General features: G+C 35.9%; 1 protein-coding gene and 1 long non-coding RNA gene across 18 annotated transcripts in view; one reads left to right on the forward strand and one right to left on the reverse strand.

The window, feature by feature from the left end:
• LOC105483054 (tetratricopeptide repeat, ankyrin repeat and coiled-coil containing 2) overlaps positions 1-16,723 on the forward strand; it is a 475,702-nt gene that overhangs the window by 310,644 nt on the left and 148,335 nt on the right. The gene's annotated exons all lie outside the window — the stretch shown is intronic.
• Positions 1-16,723, reverse strand: part of LOC105483051 (uncharacterized) — a 136,611-nt gene that overhangs the window by 70,292 nt on the left and 49,596 nt on the right. The gene's annotated exons all lie outside the window — the stretch shown is intronic.

Raw genomic sequence — 16,723 nt, forward strand, 5'->3', positions numbered from 1 at the left:
TTGCCTTACCTGCTTTGTGGCATGCCACATGCTTCTCCAAGCTGGCACTGGATCTTTTTAAAGATTTTCATTTTGTTATAATGATGGTCTAGTTGAGGAGCCTCTTATTGGTATTTCTGTCTCTCTCGTGTGCTCAAAATGAACCAAACTGTCTCTGATAGCTTTTAACAGATAGTCTCCTTTCTCTGGTATGTTAGCAATCTCTGTCTCTACCAAAAGTGTGTTTTTTATTTTATCTTACAGATTATTTTCAACTTTCTTTAGCTTTTTTCCTCACCGGTTGTCCTATTCCCTACTGTAAGCAGTATAGTGCCACATGCATAATTCCCACGGGAAGGAATTTGTACGTGTCCACTGTCCACTCTAGACATCATTGTGCTAACAGTTTGTCAGTGATGGCTAAGCAAATAGGAGCATAAAATAATTGATTGTATTGCAACAATTACCATACCTCCCATCAACAGCAGTTAGTTGATAACCTCTATCATACTTTTAGTTCCCAGTCCTTTTGTCCATCGTGCTTGCCAGTTCTTCAGTTTGCCATATACCAGTTGCATGGCATGTACAACTGTGTATGTACAGTCCAGAAAATGGAAATATATCAAGCACTATTTTAGACTGATTACATCTAAAGCCTGAATAAATTTGATCAAGAGACCAAATAATTGATTTGCCCCCCGACCGGAATGCACAGCCGTAATAAAGAAGATTGGACAGAACTACTGATCTATAGGGACCTTCAGATTTGATTGAAAATCTGCCACATTGGCATCATCTTGCATCTCATTACTAAAAAACATACTAAACATTACTAAACATTAAACATACTAAACATTACTAAAAGACATTGCTGACTTTATTTTCTGCTTTACTAACCATTGAATAATAGATGTTATACTACATAGAAAACAAAATTATTTGACAGATTTCAGCAGTGAAATTTTTGGGAAACCTTTATGTTGAGTTCTGTTGATATGTGATAGCACCTATCTGCTTCTAGTATCTGAAGATTTAATAAGGTGTTTAACAGATACATTCTGGTGAGCTTGATGTTTACAAATACCAGTTTTACCTGGAATGCAACAAAGATATTTTCCATTGCATTGATCTTCAGCTGAAACATTCAGTGAAACAACAAAAGCACATTCAGAGATTTTCCCAAAGCTTACCTAAATCTTTAGGAAGGGCTCTACCTGAATAATGAATTTCTAAAAATACTAATTTCATATTCCTTGCAAATAATGTCTTAACTTACTGTTTACATTAATATTTAAACTGGAGTTTGTCCATTGATGAAGATGCTATGATGTTAGTATTTCAGTTCCTTGAAGTCATCTTTATTTTTCAAGACCTTTCCTTTTAGCAGTCTAAATGGTTAGAACATGCCATCCAGCTGGGTACATTGAGCCATAAGAAGCAAGGTGTTTACTTAGCAGTGTAAAATGTGCTAAAACTAGTAATAACTTTAATTCAGAATTTTCAGAATTTAGAGTCCCTAAACAATAATCTTCTCTCAAAAAGTAACACGTTGTCTTGATTATTGTTTACAAATGAATTGTATGGCTTAGGATACAACTTAAAACACATTATCAAGAAAGGAAAGCTAACTTGGGCAGATAAACTTTCCTTATGTTTCTGCAGACCTGCTTGGCAAGCCTTTATAATTTGTGATTATTATATCCACAATGTTGTACTTTATTTCAGAAAAAGAATCAGATTTGTTTTCCTGGAATAATTGTTTAAAACATGTCACATCATGCTTTCTAATTTTAAGAATGTACAAATTGCAGTCATATTTCAGTTTGACATATTTTCCTTCTGATTTTGATTAAAATGAAACTACCCCAAAAAAAGTAATAAAATGAAAATCTTTTTTAGTCTGCATTAAGGTTTGTCTTTCCACTTTAGAATAGAGGTGTATCTTTCCACATTTTAAAGGAGTACTCCAACAAGTTCTATGAAACAGGGTTTTTTTTAACTTTTATTTTAAGTTTAGGGGTACATGTGCAGGTTTGTTACATAGGTATGAGTCATGGGGGTTTCTTGTACAGATTATTTCATCACCCAAGTATTAAGCCTAGTATCTATTCATTATCTTTCCTAATCCTCTCCCTCCTCTTGCCTCCTCCCACCAGTAGGCCCCAGTGTTTGTTGTTCCCTTTTATGTGTCCATGTGTTCTCACCATTTAGTTCCCCCTTATAAGTGAGAACATGCGGCATTTGGTTTTCTGTTCCTGCATTAGTTGGCCAAGAATGACAGCCTCCAGCCTTATCCATGTTCCTGCAAAGGACATAATCTCGTTCTTTTTTGTGGCTTCATAGTATTCCATGGTGTATATGTACCACATTTTGTTTATCCAGTTCACCATCGATGGACATTGAAGTTGATTCCGTGTCTTTGCTATTGTGAACAGTGCTGCAGTGAACATATGTGTGCATGTGTCTTTATGACAACAATTTATATTCCTTTGGGTATATACCCAGTGATGGGATTACTGGATTGAATGGCAGTTCTGTTTTTAGGTCTTTGAGGAATTGCCCCACTGTTTTCCACAATGTTTGAACTGATTGTGGAAAACACTCCCACCAACTGTGTATAAGTCTTCCTTTTTCTCCACAGCTTTGCCAGCATCTGTTATATTTTGGCTTTTTATTAATAGCCTTTCAGACTGTTATGACACGGTGTCTCACTGTGCTTTTGATTTGCATGTCTCTAATGATCAGTGACATTGAGCTCTTTTCCTTTTTTTTTTTTTTTAATAATTTTACTTTAAGTTCTGGGATACATGTGCAGAACATGCAGGTTTGTTACATAGGTATACGTGTGCCATGGTGATTTGCTGCACCTATCTACACATCATCTAGGTTTTAAGCCCCGCATGCATTAGGTATTTGTCCTAATGCTGTTCCTCCCCTTGCTCCCCAATCCCCCAACAGGCCCCAGTATGTGATGTTCCCCTCCCTATATCTGTGTGTTCTGCCATTGAGCTTTTCATCATAAGCTGGTTGGCTTCATGTATGTTTTCTTTTGAAAAGTGACTGCTCATGTCTTTTGTCCATTTTTTTAAATGGGGTTGTCTATTTTTTTCTTAACAAATTAATTTAAATTTAAGTAATTAAATTTCTTAACTTAAACAAATTTAAAGTTCCTTGTAGATGCTGGGTATTAGACTTTTGTCAGAGACGTAGTTTGCAAAATTTCCCATTCTGTAGGTTGTCCGTTGACTCTGTTGATAGTATCTTTTGCTGTGCAGAAGCTCTTTAGTTTAATTGGATCCTGTTTGTCAATTTTTGCTTTTATTGGAATCCGCTTTTGGTGGCTTCATCGTGAAATCTTTGCCTATTTCTATGTCCAGAATGGTATTTCCTAGGTTGTCTTCCAGGGTTTTTATAGTTTGGGGTTTTACATTTAAGTCTTTAATTCATCTTGAGTTAATTTTTAAATGTGGTGTAAGGAAGGGATCCAGTTTCAATCTTTGCGTATGGCTAGCCAGTTATCCCAGCACCATTTATTAAATAGGGAGTCCTTTCCCTGTTGCTTTTTTTTGTCAGTTTTGTTGAAGACCAGGTAGTTGTAGGTGTGCAGTCTTATTTTCTGGTTCTCTATTATGTTCTCTTGGTCTATGTGTCTGTTTGTACCAGTACCATTCTGTTTTGGTTATTGTAGTCCTGTAGTATAGTTTGAAATCAGGTAGTGTGGTGCTTCCAGCATTGTTCTTTTTGCTTAGGATTGCCTTGGCTATTTGGGCTCTCTTTCATATGGGTTCCATATGAATTTTAAAATAGTTTTTTCTGGTTTTGTGAAGTGTCGTTGGTAGTTTGATAAGAATAGCATTGAATCTTACCAATTACTTTTGGCAGTATGGCCATTTTAACAATATTGATTCTTCCTGTTCACAAACATGAAATTTTTTTTTTTATTTGTTTGTGTCATCTCTGATTTCTTTGAGCAGTGTTTTGTAGTTCTCCTTTATAGATATAATTCACCTACCTGGTTAGCTGTATTCCTAGGTATTTTATTCTGAAATAGTTTTTTAATCACAATTCTGGTTTTAAATGATCCTAGAGATAGTAGTTAGTGCTTATATACACCGTAGTGTACCCAGTAGATAACTAAGTTTATTGACTGACTGATTTCAAGTATAGAGACTGTCTGAAATAATATCCTCTGGATATATGTCTAAAGAACATTTGAAGTGGCAAACCATGCATTGATTGGGAACTTTGTATGGGCAGAATCTTGTACTGTTCTGTTAAGAGCAGTGTTTCTCAAACTTTTTGGTCCCAGGATCCTTTTATATTCATAAAAAAATTACACAGATGGCTATGGCTGTCCCTCTAATCCCAGCACCTTAGAAGGCCAAGGTGGGAGACTTACTTGAGCCAGAAGTTCAAGACCGGCCTAGGCGACATAGAAAGACCCTATCTCTACCAAAAAAATTTAAAAATAGCCATACAGGGTGGTATACACCTGTAGTCCTAACTACTCAGGAGGCAGAGGTGGGAGGATCACTTGAGCCTGTGAGGCCAAAGCTGCAGTGAGCCATCATGAGCCATTATTGCTCTACTGCACTCCAGTCTGGGTAATAGAAGGAGACCCTGTCTCATTTTAAAAAGAAATTATTGATCTTATATTTATATGGAATAAATTGATATTATATTGGAAATTAAAAATAATACATTAAATATTACTTTGTTTAAAATAATATGTTTTTAAATAATAATAGGGATTGTTGAAATATTCATTTATTCATTTTTTGTGAATAATAGACCCATTACATGTTAAAGTTATGTCAGCTGTGGAAAATTCCACTGTACACTTGTGAAAGAATGAGAGTGGAAAAAGGCAAATAACTTCTTAGTGCTATAAATATAGTTTTGACTTTGCAAACTCCAAGAACATATCTCAAGAATCTAGGGATCTCCAGATGACGTTTTTATTTTATTTTAGGATCACAATGTTTAAAAACAAGTTTTGTTGGCTCTACACCTCCAGAGAGCTCCCAAATCCAACTACTTTTCACCTCCTTCAGTACTGCCTCTCACTGAGACTATTGCAGTAGGCGAGTTCAGTGGCTCTCAGTGCGGTCCTGGGACCAGCAGTAGTGACATTACCTAGGAAGTTTTCAGAAATGCAGATTCTTTAGCCCCATTCCACACCTACTGAATCAGAAATTCTGAGAGTGGGGCTGGCAAACCACGTCTTAAACCTTCCAGGTGATTTCGCAGATCACACTTTTAAAACCACTAGTTTATCCAGCACCTATAAAGAACTCAATCAAATTTACAAGAAAAAAACAACCCCATCAAAAAGTGGGCAAAGGATATGAACAGACACTTCTCAAACGAAGACATTCGTACAACCAACAGACACATGAAAAAGTGCTCATCATCACTCGCCATCAGAGAAATGCAAATCGAAACCACAATGAGATACCATCTCACACCAGTTAGAATGGCGATCATTAAAACGTCAGGAAACAACAGGTGCTGGAGAGGATGTGGAGAAATAGGAACACTTTTACACTGTTGGTGGGACTGTAAACTAGTTCAACCATTGTGGAAAACAGTGTGGCGATTCCTCAAGGATCTAGAACTAGAAATACCATTTGACCCAGCCATCCCATTACTGGGGATACACCCAAAGGATTTTGAGTCATGCTGCTATAAAGACACATGCACACATATGTTTATTGCGGCGCTATTCACAATAGCAAAGACTTGGAATCAACCTAAATGTCCATCAGTGACATACTGAATTAAGAAAATGTGGCACATATACACCATGGAATACTGTGCAGCCATAAAAAAGGATGAGTTCGTGTCCTTTGTAGGGACATGGATGCAGCTGGAAACCATCATTCTCAGCAAACTATCACAAGAACAGAAAACCAAATACCCCATGTTCTCACTCACAGGTGGGAATTGAACAATGAGATCACTTGGACACAGAAAGGGGAGCATCACACACTGGGTCCTATTGTGGGGAGAGGGAGGGGGGAGGGATACCATTAGGAGACATACCTAATGTAAATGACGAGTTAATGGGTGCAGCACACCAACATGGCACATGTATACATATGTAACAAACCTGCACATTGTGCACATGTACCCTAGAACTTGAAGTATAATAATAAAAAAAAAATACACTAGTTTAGAGGATATCATTGTAATTGAAGATAAGCTTTATGCCTCAAGGTCCATACGGTCTATTTACAAAAGTGCAAAAATGCGTAGTTTGAGAGCTGGTTACATGTTATTCATGAACATGGTTTAAGAGTACAGGCATAATTCATTTACCAGTTGCCTTAATAGTAACTGTGGTTATATGATGATAATGGTAGTCTTTTGACAGCTGAAGCAGAAGTTGTTGGGATAACATCTCCAAGTGGGATATTAACATCAACATTGCTTCATTAGTAAAAAGTCTTTTTTTTTTTTTTTTTTTTTTTACTCTTCAAGACAGCTGTTTTGAACAACTGTTCTACAAAAATTGATGTTTCCAGAAACCTGGCCCAACAAGGGAGAGGTCATATGAGTCTACTGTCCAAAGTTTCGTTGCAGCAGCTTAATAGATTCCTAGCTGTCAACCCTCCAAGAGCTTGAATGCTAATGATAAAAGTCATAGAAGATTGTGTGCTAGTACAGAGTATATAGCAAGCTAACCTACTACAAGCGCCTTTTCTAGTCCCAAAACCTAATGTCTTTGATACATATTAATTTGAATTAATTTAACTAATAAAGTTTTTAACTTAAAATTTTAAAGTTAGGCTGGGCATGGTGGCTCATGCCTATAATCCCAGCACTTTGGGAGGCTGAGGCGGAGGGATCACCTGAGGTCAGGAGTTTGAGACCACCCTGGGCAACATAGTAAAACCCCATCTCTACTAAAAAAAAAAAAAAAGTAAGAAAAATTAGCCAGGCATGGTGGCGTGTGCCCGTAGTCCCAGCTACTCAAGAGGCTGAGGGCTTAAGAATCACTTGAACCCAGGAGGTGGAGGTTGCAGTGAGCCAAGATCGTGCCACTACACTCCAGCCTGGGCAACAAAGTCTCAAAAAAAAATTTTTTTTAATTATTTTGGGGTTCATATTTTTAAATTTAATCACCATTATGTTAATGTGGAGTTATGCTAAAAATTATCCACCTGAAAATATCCACTCTTTCTGATCATCTTAGTGAAAGCTCTCATTCCACAGAGGAAGATAGAAACTAGGTTTGCTGCCTATTACAAGGAAGGAAGAAATAGTTATGGATAAATGTAATAAATCTTATGATGGGTTATATAAAGGGAACCAGGAATAGTTAAAATATAGAAAGCAAATTCTAGCCTAGTGACTTCGAATGGTAGCTACTTGGGTTAAATTAACAACAAATTATTAATATGGAGACCTTAACCTGCCTGGTATTAAATTATAACCACCCTCTTCTACTTGAAGAAATTATATATTGCTAATTAAAACTTCATTTCTCAATATATGCTGGTTCCTTAGAACTTTCACTAAATCTCGTTATATAAAAGGCCATTCAGAGGCTTTGTGTTTAGTTATCAGCTACTTTAATAGACACTAGGTTGGAGGGCATATGTAGAAATGATAGTCTGATTCATTGGCAGAATTTATGTGAAATTGGCCCTGCCACAGTTAACTTGGTTTTATCAAAGCAATAAATTTAATTTTTATCAAATCCGTGCTTCAAACCATTTATGAGTCCTGTACTGTTCTGAAACAATGAATCCTTTATGAAGATGACTAAGATGCATGTCATGAAGCTAAATGCTCTTACATTAGCCTACTGAGTCACACATCCCTGAGGTTGCTTAGTCATCTTGATCGTTGCCTGGCTGGCTTTCACATTTGCAAGGGAATATTTCCATCAGTCTTTTCTGCCTCATTGTTCATTATTTCATCCCTACAAGTAAGGTTAAATTTTCTTCTTAAGTAGATTCAAAACCCAAGGATAAGGTTGCATGCATATAACTTCCTATACTAAATATTATATGGGTAGATTGTAAGTTTTAGTTGTATGAGGTTGTTCCCCTCACCCCCAACCAGCTCTTCTGCAGAGTACCTAAAAGTTTGAAAATGTCCTTGAATGTCTGCTAGATACTAGTCTGTGCTTTTTGGAGTAGTCTGGTTGTGATTTTTTTTAAAGCAAACCTCTACTTGTTGAAGTCACTCTATAAGAAAATAATTTAAAATAATTTATTAAATAAAGTCACTCTAGATATGTGCACAAATCTAATAAACCAGACTTATTTAGTAAAGTTTGAAAACCTTAACAGTAACTGATACATGACAAGTTCTTCCACAAGACCTGCAAGAGAAAAATAACCTTTGAGAAAGAGAAGAGTTTATAAACCACATAATCTTCTAATATTCATATACTTACTTTAAAGAAAGGCTGTGGAGTAACATGAACAAAACTCTCATCTTGACATCTAACTCTGCAAGATATCTCACTGGAAATATTTTAAAGTGCCTTGAGTGCAGTAAAGAAAAATACTCCTAAGCCATTTTGATGTTTTGATCTAAATTAAAGAATAAGCTTCCTCAAAAGTGACTAGATCTATTAAAGTAACCACAATGCCAATAAATTTACCTAGATAACACTTTGCAAAAAAAAAAAATTGTAATTCAGTAAAATGATCTAAGTTTTTTAATCTTGTAGTATATAAAGGGTTTCTTGTGAAATAACTTCCCCAGATACTCATAAAATTACAGAACCAGATAATTTCATTTGTAGGGCCACAATGAAAGGCTATTTCATCAATGAGAGTTCACTTTAAAATGTTTTATCTTAAATTTCAATGAATTAAAATAGCCAGTTTTGATATTCCCAAAAATAAATGTTGTATATCACCTTAAAAGCCAGCACTCTAGGAGCACAAAACTTAAGACAACTGTATTGACATAGTTATAAATATTTTATCAAGTATTTCCTATTTTAAAAGCTTTACTGTTTTATGTTTTCTCTACATTTTGAGGTATTAAATGTGAGGAAGCGTATAAAAAAATGACAACCTCTGAGAGAATTGGGTTTTCCCTTTTTTTTTTTTTGTTAAATGTTCTCCAAAGATCTTTGTTCCGTTTCTGAAAATTCCACTCAGCAGTGACTCCAGATTTTTCTCAACAAATGTTTTCCCATAAGACCAATGTCAGAAAGCTGAAATTTAATATGCAAGTTATTCAAAGATTCAAAGTAAGAATTTTTTCAGAGTAAAATAAACCTTCCCCCTTTTTTATCCCCCCATTAATAGAAGGCAATGGACTTTGTAAAACACTAAGACAAATGTTAACAGTGAGACACTCTTCAAAAGGTATAAAAGTGATAGCATGCATTTACTGGAGTTCTTACTCTTTGTGGGCACAGTGCTTAGAGCTTTAAACATATTCTTATTTAATCCTCACAACTCTTTAGGTAGTGGTAATAAGGAAACTATGTCGTAGACAACATAATATAAAAAGCAATCAGTAATACAATCATAGCAGTACATTGGCTTATGGTAGATACCCTGTATTCTGCGGTATTGGAGATGGCAAAGACTGTTGAATATTTCAGCAGGAGCTGTGGTCAGAGAGGATACCTGATGGTTCATTCACCCAGACCAGCTTCAACTCCTCTCTTCCTTAATAGTACCTCAGTTTTCCTTTCATTTGAGCTTTAAATCACCATCTACATTATCTCCTATATCCAGTCAGGACCAGACCCTGAGGGTCCAGCTCTCACAGAGTTTCTCACATTCTTTCTATATTCTCCATTCTCAATATTGCTAATTAACTTGCCTCCCTCCTCTGGTCTTTCTATCTTCTTCTTTGTTGTTGTTGTTGTTGTTGTTGTTTTCTGTTTTTTTTTTTTTTTTTTTTTTTAACTTTTATTTTAGTTTCCAGGGTGCATGTGAAGGTTCGTTACATAAGTAAACGTGTGTCTCAGGGGTTTGTTGTACAGATTATTTCATCACCCCGGTATTAAGCCAGGGACTCAACAGTTATCTTTTCTGCTTCTCTGGTCTTTCTGTCGTCTAATCAGTCTAATGCCTGGCTGCCAAAGTAATCTTTCTAAAATGTAGCTCAGAATCATGTCATTTCTCTGTCTTATAGTCATCATTGCCAGCATCCTTGTTAAAGTTAGTATGCAGGAATAGAAATTACCAACATTTAAAAGCAATTTTGAAGAAAATAAGTTACAATTTGTTACCTTTAAAATTAACTCTGTTAATACTTAAGAAAAGCTAAAAAAAAATTTTTACAGAATAGACACTGCCAGATGGACAATGAAATAGAACATGTAATGGAAAAGAACTAAAGGAACAGAGATAGTAAGATAATGTATAAGAACATGCCAGCACAATGCTTAGTGAATTTTATTAGTTCAGTAAAAAACAAAGACTAAAATTATTTCTATGCCAGATGAGTCATCAGTATTTGGCATCAGTATTTTTAGTACTTAAAAAGAGGTAACAGGCTGGGTACAGTGGATCATGCCTGTATTCCCAACACTTTGGGAGGCTGAGGCAGGAGGATCACTTGAGGCCAGGAATTTGAGACTAGCCTGGGCAACATAGTGAGACCTGTCTTTACAGAAACTTTAAAAATTAGCCATGCACAGTGGTACATGCCTGTAGTCCCAGCTACTCAGGAGGATCACTTGAGTCCAAGGCTACAGCTTCAGTGAGCTATGATCATGTCACCACACTCCAGCGTGGGTGACAGAATGAGGACCTGTCTTAAAAAAAAAAAAAAAAAAGAGAAAGACAAGGAGAAGTAATAGAGTGACAAGGCAACCTGTGGAATAGGAGAAAGTATTTTCAAACCATATATCTGATAGGAGTTAATATCCAGAATATATAAGAAACTCCTACAACTCAATAGCAACAAAACAATGTTTAAAAATGGACAAAGGGGCCCGGCGCAGTGGCTCACGCCTATAATCCCAGCACTTTGGGAGGCCGAGGCGGGCGGATCACAAGGTTAGGAGGAGATCGAGACCATCCTGGCTAACTCGGTGGAACCCCGTCTCTACTAAAATTACAAAAAATTAGCCGGGCGTGGTGGCAGGCGCCTGTAGTCCCAGCTACTGGGGAGGCTGAGGCAGGACAATGGTGTGAACCTGGGAGGTGGAGCTTGCAATGAGCCAAGATCGCGCCACTACACTCCAGCCTGGGCGACAGAGCAAGACTCCATCTCAAAAAAAAAAAAATGGACAAAGGATTTACATAGACATTTCTTCAAGAAGACATACAAATAGCCAATAGGTATATGAAAAAATGTTCAATATCACTAATTGTCAGGGAAATGCAAATCAAAACCATAATGAGATAGTACCTCACACCTGTTAACATGGCCATTATTTAAAAAAAAAAAAGACAGTAACAAGTTTTGGTGAGGATGTAGAGAAATCGAAACCCCATACACTGTTGGTGGGAATGTAAAATGGTGCAGTTGCTGTGGAAAACAGTATGGAGGTTCATCAGTTATTTAAAGTAGAACTACCATATGATCCAGCAATCCCACTTCTGGGTATTTATCCAAAAGAACTGAAATCAGGGTCTCAAAGAGATATTTTCACTCCTATGTTTATTGTAGCATTATTCACAATCGCCAAGAGACAAACTACCTAAGTATTAAAGGATGAATGGATCAAGAAAATGTGGTCTATATATCAATGGAAAAGAGATCCTGTAATGTGCTACAATATGAATGAAACTTGAGAACATTCTGCTAAATGAAGTAAGCCAGTCACAAAAGGACAAATATGGCATGATTCCTCTTATATGAGGCATCTAAAGTAGCCATCAGAATAGAAAGTAGAATAGTGGTTGCCAGGAGCTGGGAGAAGGAGGAAATGGGGAGTTCCTGTTCAATAGGTATAAAGTATCAATCATGAAAGTTGAAAAAGTTCTAAAGGTCTGCTATACAACATTGTGCTTATAGTTAACCATGCTGTACTATTCACTTAAAAATTTAAGAGGGTAGATTTGTGTTTTAATTAGCCTCTCCCCCTATGGAAGAACAAACATCAGGGGTAGGCAACAGATGGCACTGAAATGTGAAGGTAATGGTAAGTCCATGATGCTGCCAAGACTCCTGAAAGTGATTGAGAAATGTGTAAAGTGAAAAGACTTGAACAGAATTTGACATCAAGAATGGGAAGACAGTATGAAAGCATGATCATCACTAGCATTTATTGAGCGTTTACTATGTACCAGGTTTCATACTAATAACTGCATTATCATGACAGCCCCATGAGGTATATGTATCCCCTCTTACAGAGTAACAAAATCAACATGGAGAGAGGAGTTAAGTAATTTGCAAAAGGTCACACAGTTGGTATGTCTGAGCATATAACCTACCATGATATAATACTTGTGGTTAAATGATCCTAGTGGCTATAAATTAGAAACAGAGGATTGTGACCCAAAGGAGAGGCAAATTAAGATATATAGAGAGAGTAGCTGATCTAGTAAAATTAAAAAGCCCTAAGCCTTGCTAGGAAATACTAAACTCATGAAACCCCATGCTTTTATATAGCACATGTCATATCACATAATGTTTTCAGAGGACTGAAAGTCTTAGACTGGGCGCAGCAATCCTCGTTGGTGAGCACTATACAGAAAGGACACCTCAACAAGGAACATAGTGTTTTCAAAAATAAACTGATTGTTCCCAAGGAGTCCCCTCACCCCCGCCATTTTTAACTTTTTTTCCCCGGTGTCCTATGAGTGAGATAAAAGTTTTAGATCAAGTTCTAGAAAGGTCTTAGATTGAGAATCATCATCAGCTCTAGAGAGTTCTTTTCAGACACATGCCTGACTTCATTGATCCTGTTTTTTACAGAGGATAATGGGGAAGTGGGGAGAAATGAAGTGGCAAAGGGCTTCTGTGAGGGAGCAAGGGAAATAACATTTGAGTCATTGTTAGGTTGTAGTCAGTATCACTCAGTTCTCATATGTTCAAAATCTGATTCACGTAAATCTTTTTTTAGCACTAAGAAAGAATCTTAAAGATTTCATCCAAGTCCTTTGTTTCACATTTAATGAAACTGCCTCCAAAAGCAGTTAATTCCACTTGCCCAGGGTAATAGAATAATAAACTTTGAACTAGAATCCAGATCTACCTTAGTCATTTCTCTCTTACCCTCTCCATGATTCTCTGTTACACTCTCAGATTTCAAAGATTTGCCAAATCTCAGGATGAAATGTACTTTTCAGTCTAAATAGTTAAAATAAAAACCAAACCCCAGATATGTTTTTTAATCGTTGGGTAAAAAAGTAAAACCTAATTTATTTTAGTTTAGTTTAGGTATTGATCTAATCTCTATATAGAATAGACTGTAGGCTGCCAAGTAAATATCGTATATTCTTAATTATTGAGGACATCTGCTAATAGTGAAGGTTGATCTTTTCCCTCCTCTTTTTAAAAGAGTTGCTTTTTTAAGAGTCCTTCCCACCATCCTCTGTAGTAATTAATTACTAAGATATGATGAAAATATCTATCTCCTAGCTTAGTCTCTTTTGTTCTTGTTTTCTCCCTTTTTTCTTTTCACTAAAAAAGACTTGTTTAAATACGTCTGTTACCTCTTTGATTGTATTTATTAGCAGAAATCTGATAGGGTTAGAAAGATTGCTAGGTCGATTTTATGTAATACTGATCTATAGGGACAGGTTGTTCTGCTGATTGCTTCTGGAACTTCAGTAGGTCTTTTTACCTTGGCTAACACCTACCTATAAATAGGTAGCTGTACTGACTGTACTGTAAGAACTAGTTGCTGAGAATTTTTAAGCTAAAAATATTCCTATCAGAGTTAATGAGGTAAAATCATCATCTGGCACCTATGGCCTGGCAAATGAATACACACTTTACTAAAGCATTTTAAAGCCATAATAAAAACAGCATGTCTGAATTCCAGCTTTTGTTAATGGAAGAATTGCCTGGTTAGACTAAGCCTTCCATGGATAACAATTATGAAATATGAACCAAATACAAAAAATAACTATTTGAAGGCACTGGAGAGTGGCAAAAGGCAGATGGAAGTGGGAAGTGAGTTTACATTTGGAATATAGGGACCAAAACCAGTATATTTTCAAGTTTGTGGCATTTTGCTTAAGGACTCTTTCCAATCTGTGGTGGCTTCAGGTGGCAGAAAGCCACAGCTTTACTTACTTGAAGTATCAAAGGACAGAATCCCAAAGCTGGCAGAACCCTGGAAAGTTAGCAAGGAAATTCTAAAAGAAAGGGAGCTGCAGAGGCGTTGGATCCCAAAATGTGTGTGTAAGCCCTGCCCCAGATCCTTGGCTGACTACTGGACCATATATGTATAGAAGAAATCCTAATAAGCTCTGCAAATAAAGAAAAACCCAGAAGCTGAAAGAACTTAGGTATTTCAGCTGCTTATTATAACCGAGGAGAATTTGAGCCCAACTAAGTTAACGTGAACAAAAATCAGCATACTTGAGAGGAACATAACAGAATCCAGAGGTTCTAAAATGTATATGTTAAACCCAGTGTAATTGAATAATGTACCCCAAAAATTCATGTCCATCCAGAATCTAAGAACGTGACCTTTTTGGAAATAAGACCTTGCAGGTATAATTAAATTAAAATGAGATCACACTAAATTAGGGTGAGCCCTAAATCCAATGACGGTATTTTTTAAAAAGAAGAGAAGTCACACAGAAGTACACAAGGAAGGGGCCATGTGAATTTGGAGGCAGAAGTTGGAGTGATACAGCTATATAAGCCAAAAAACACCATGAATTTCTAGAAGCCACTAGAAACTAGGAAGCGGGGGAAAACTTCTTGAGCCTCAGAGGAAGCATGGCCATAGGGACACCTTGATTTTGGACTTTTAGCCTCCAGAACTGTGAGAAAATAAAATTTGGTTGTTTTAAGCCACAAAGTTAGTGGTAATTTGTTATGGCAGCCCTAAGAAACTACTACACCAAGAATGTTAGTAAAAAGGAAGGAAATATTATAATAAAGATAAGAGCAGAAATCAGTGGAGTAGGAGATAGACAAACGTTAGCAATAATGAACGAAGCCAAAATTCGTTATTTGAAAAAACAAAATTTATGAAGCCCATAAATAAAATCTATGAATCTTAATATTGCTTAAGAAAAATGGGACAAAACACAAATTACTAATATCAGGAATGAAAGAGGAGATATCACTACACATTCTACAGACATAGAAAGTATAATAAGAAAATATAAGAGATGTTATAAATGCCAATAATTGCAACAACTTAGATGAAAATAACAAATTTCTTGAAAAGCACAACTTAACCAAAACTAACACAAGGTGAAATAAAATATCTCAGGGTCTCTATTTCCTTTGAGAAATTGAACCTGCTATCAAAAATCATCCAACAAATAAAACTTCATGATCAAATGGTTTCACCATTGAATTCTATCAAGTATTTAAGAGTAGATGGGTAGATCATCTGACAGGTATATGTTTAACTTTTTAAGAAATTGCAAAATTATATTCAAAAGTGGTTGTATCATTTTTGTTCTCACTATCCATGTATGAGAGTTTCAGTTCCTTCTCATTCTTGTCAGTACATAGTATGGTCAATCTTCTAAACTGTTGATATTCTGCTACTGTGTAGTGATGTCTCATTGTGCCTTTAATTTGGATTTCACTAGTAACTGATATTGATAATCTTGTGTGCCTATTTGCTATCTGAATATCTTCTTTACATTTTGAAAGTTTTTTATCTAGTTCGGATACACGTCCTTTAACAGATACTTGATTTACAAATATTTTTTCTTCGTTTATGGCTTCTCTTTTCATTCTCTTAACAGTGTCTTTTGAAGACAGAAGTTTTTAGATGTCCAACTTGTGAATTTATGTCTTAGAGGACTGGCCTTTTTGTGTTGTGTTTAAGATTTCTCTGACTAATCAAAGGACACAGATATTTTCTCCTAAAAATTCTGTAGTTTTATGTTTTACATTTAGGTATCTGATTTTGAGTAAATTTTTGTATATGATGCAAGATATGTGTCAACATTCTTTTTCTTTTCGGTTTTTTCTTCTTGGAGGGGAAGATACAGATACCTAGTTGTTCCCGCACCATTTGTTGTAAAGACTATTCATCTATTGGATTCCTTTTGCACCTTTATTAAAAAGTATTCATCCAGAGATACATAGTTCTATTTCTGGACTTCTGTTTTACTTATATAATATTCTATATTGATACTAATAACATACTTTATTACTGTAGCTTTATAATATATCTTGAAATCATGTCAACCCTCTAGTCTTCTTTTTTAGAGTTATTTCAGCTATTCTAGAGTCTTTACATTTCTTTGTGAAGCCTTGTAAATTTCTACCAAAAAAAAAAACTGCTAGAGTTTTTATGGAGATTGGATGGATGGATGGATGATGGATGGATGGATGGATGGATGGATGGATGGATGGATGGATGGATGGATGAATGGATGGACGGATGGACGGACAGACAGACAGATCAATTTGGGGGGAAAAGATAGATAATTTGGGGGGAAATCAACTTATCAGTATTGAATCTTCCAACCCATATAGTATATCTCTGCATTCATGTGGACCTTACTTAATTTCTATCAGCTATATTTTCTAGCTTTCAGTGTATAAATATTGAAAATCTTTTATACTTATCCTTCAGTATTTCATATTTCTTATGCTATTGTAAATGATGTTGCTTTTAGCTTGATTTCTAATTGTTCATTGCCAATATATAGAAGTA

The sequence above is a fragment of the Macaca nemestrina genome, chromosome 17 (assembly GCF_043159975.1).
Source record: "Macaca nemestrina isolate mMacNem1 chromosome 17, mMacNem.hap1, whole genome shotgun sequence".
In the NCBI taxonomy this organism is placed as follows: Eukaryota; Metazoa; Chordata; class Mammalia; order Primates; family Cercopithecidae; genus Macaca; species Macaca nemestrina.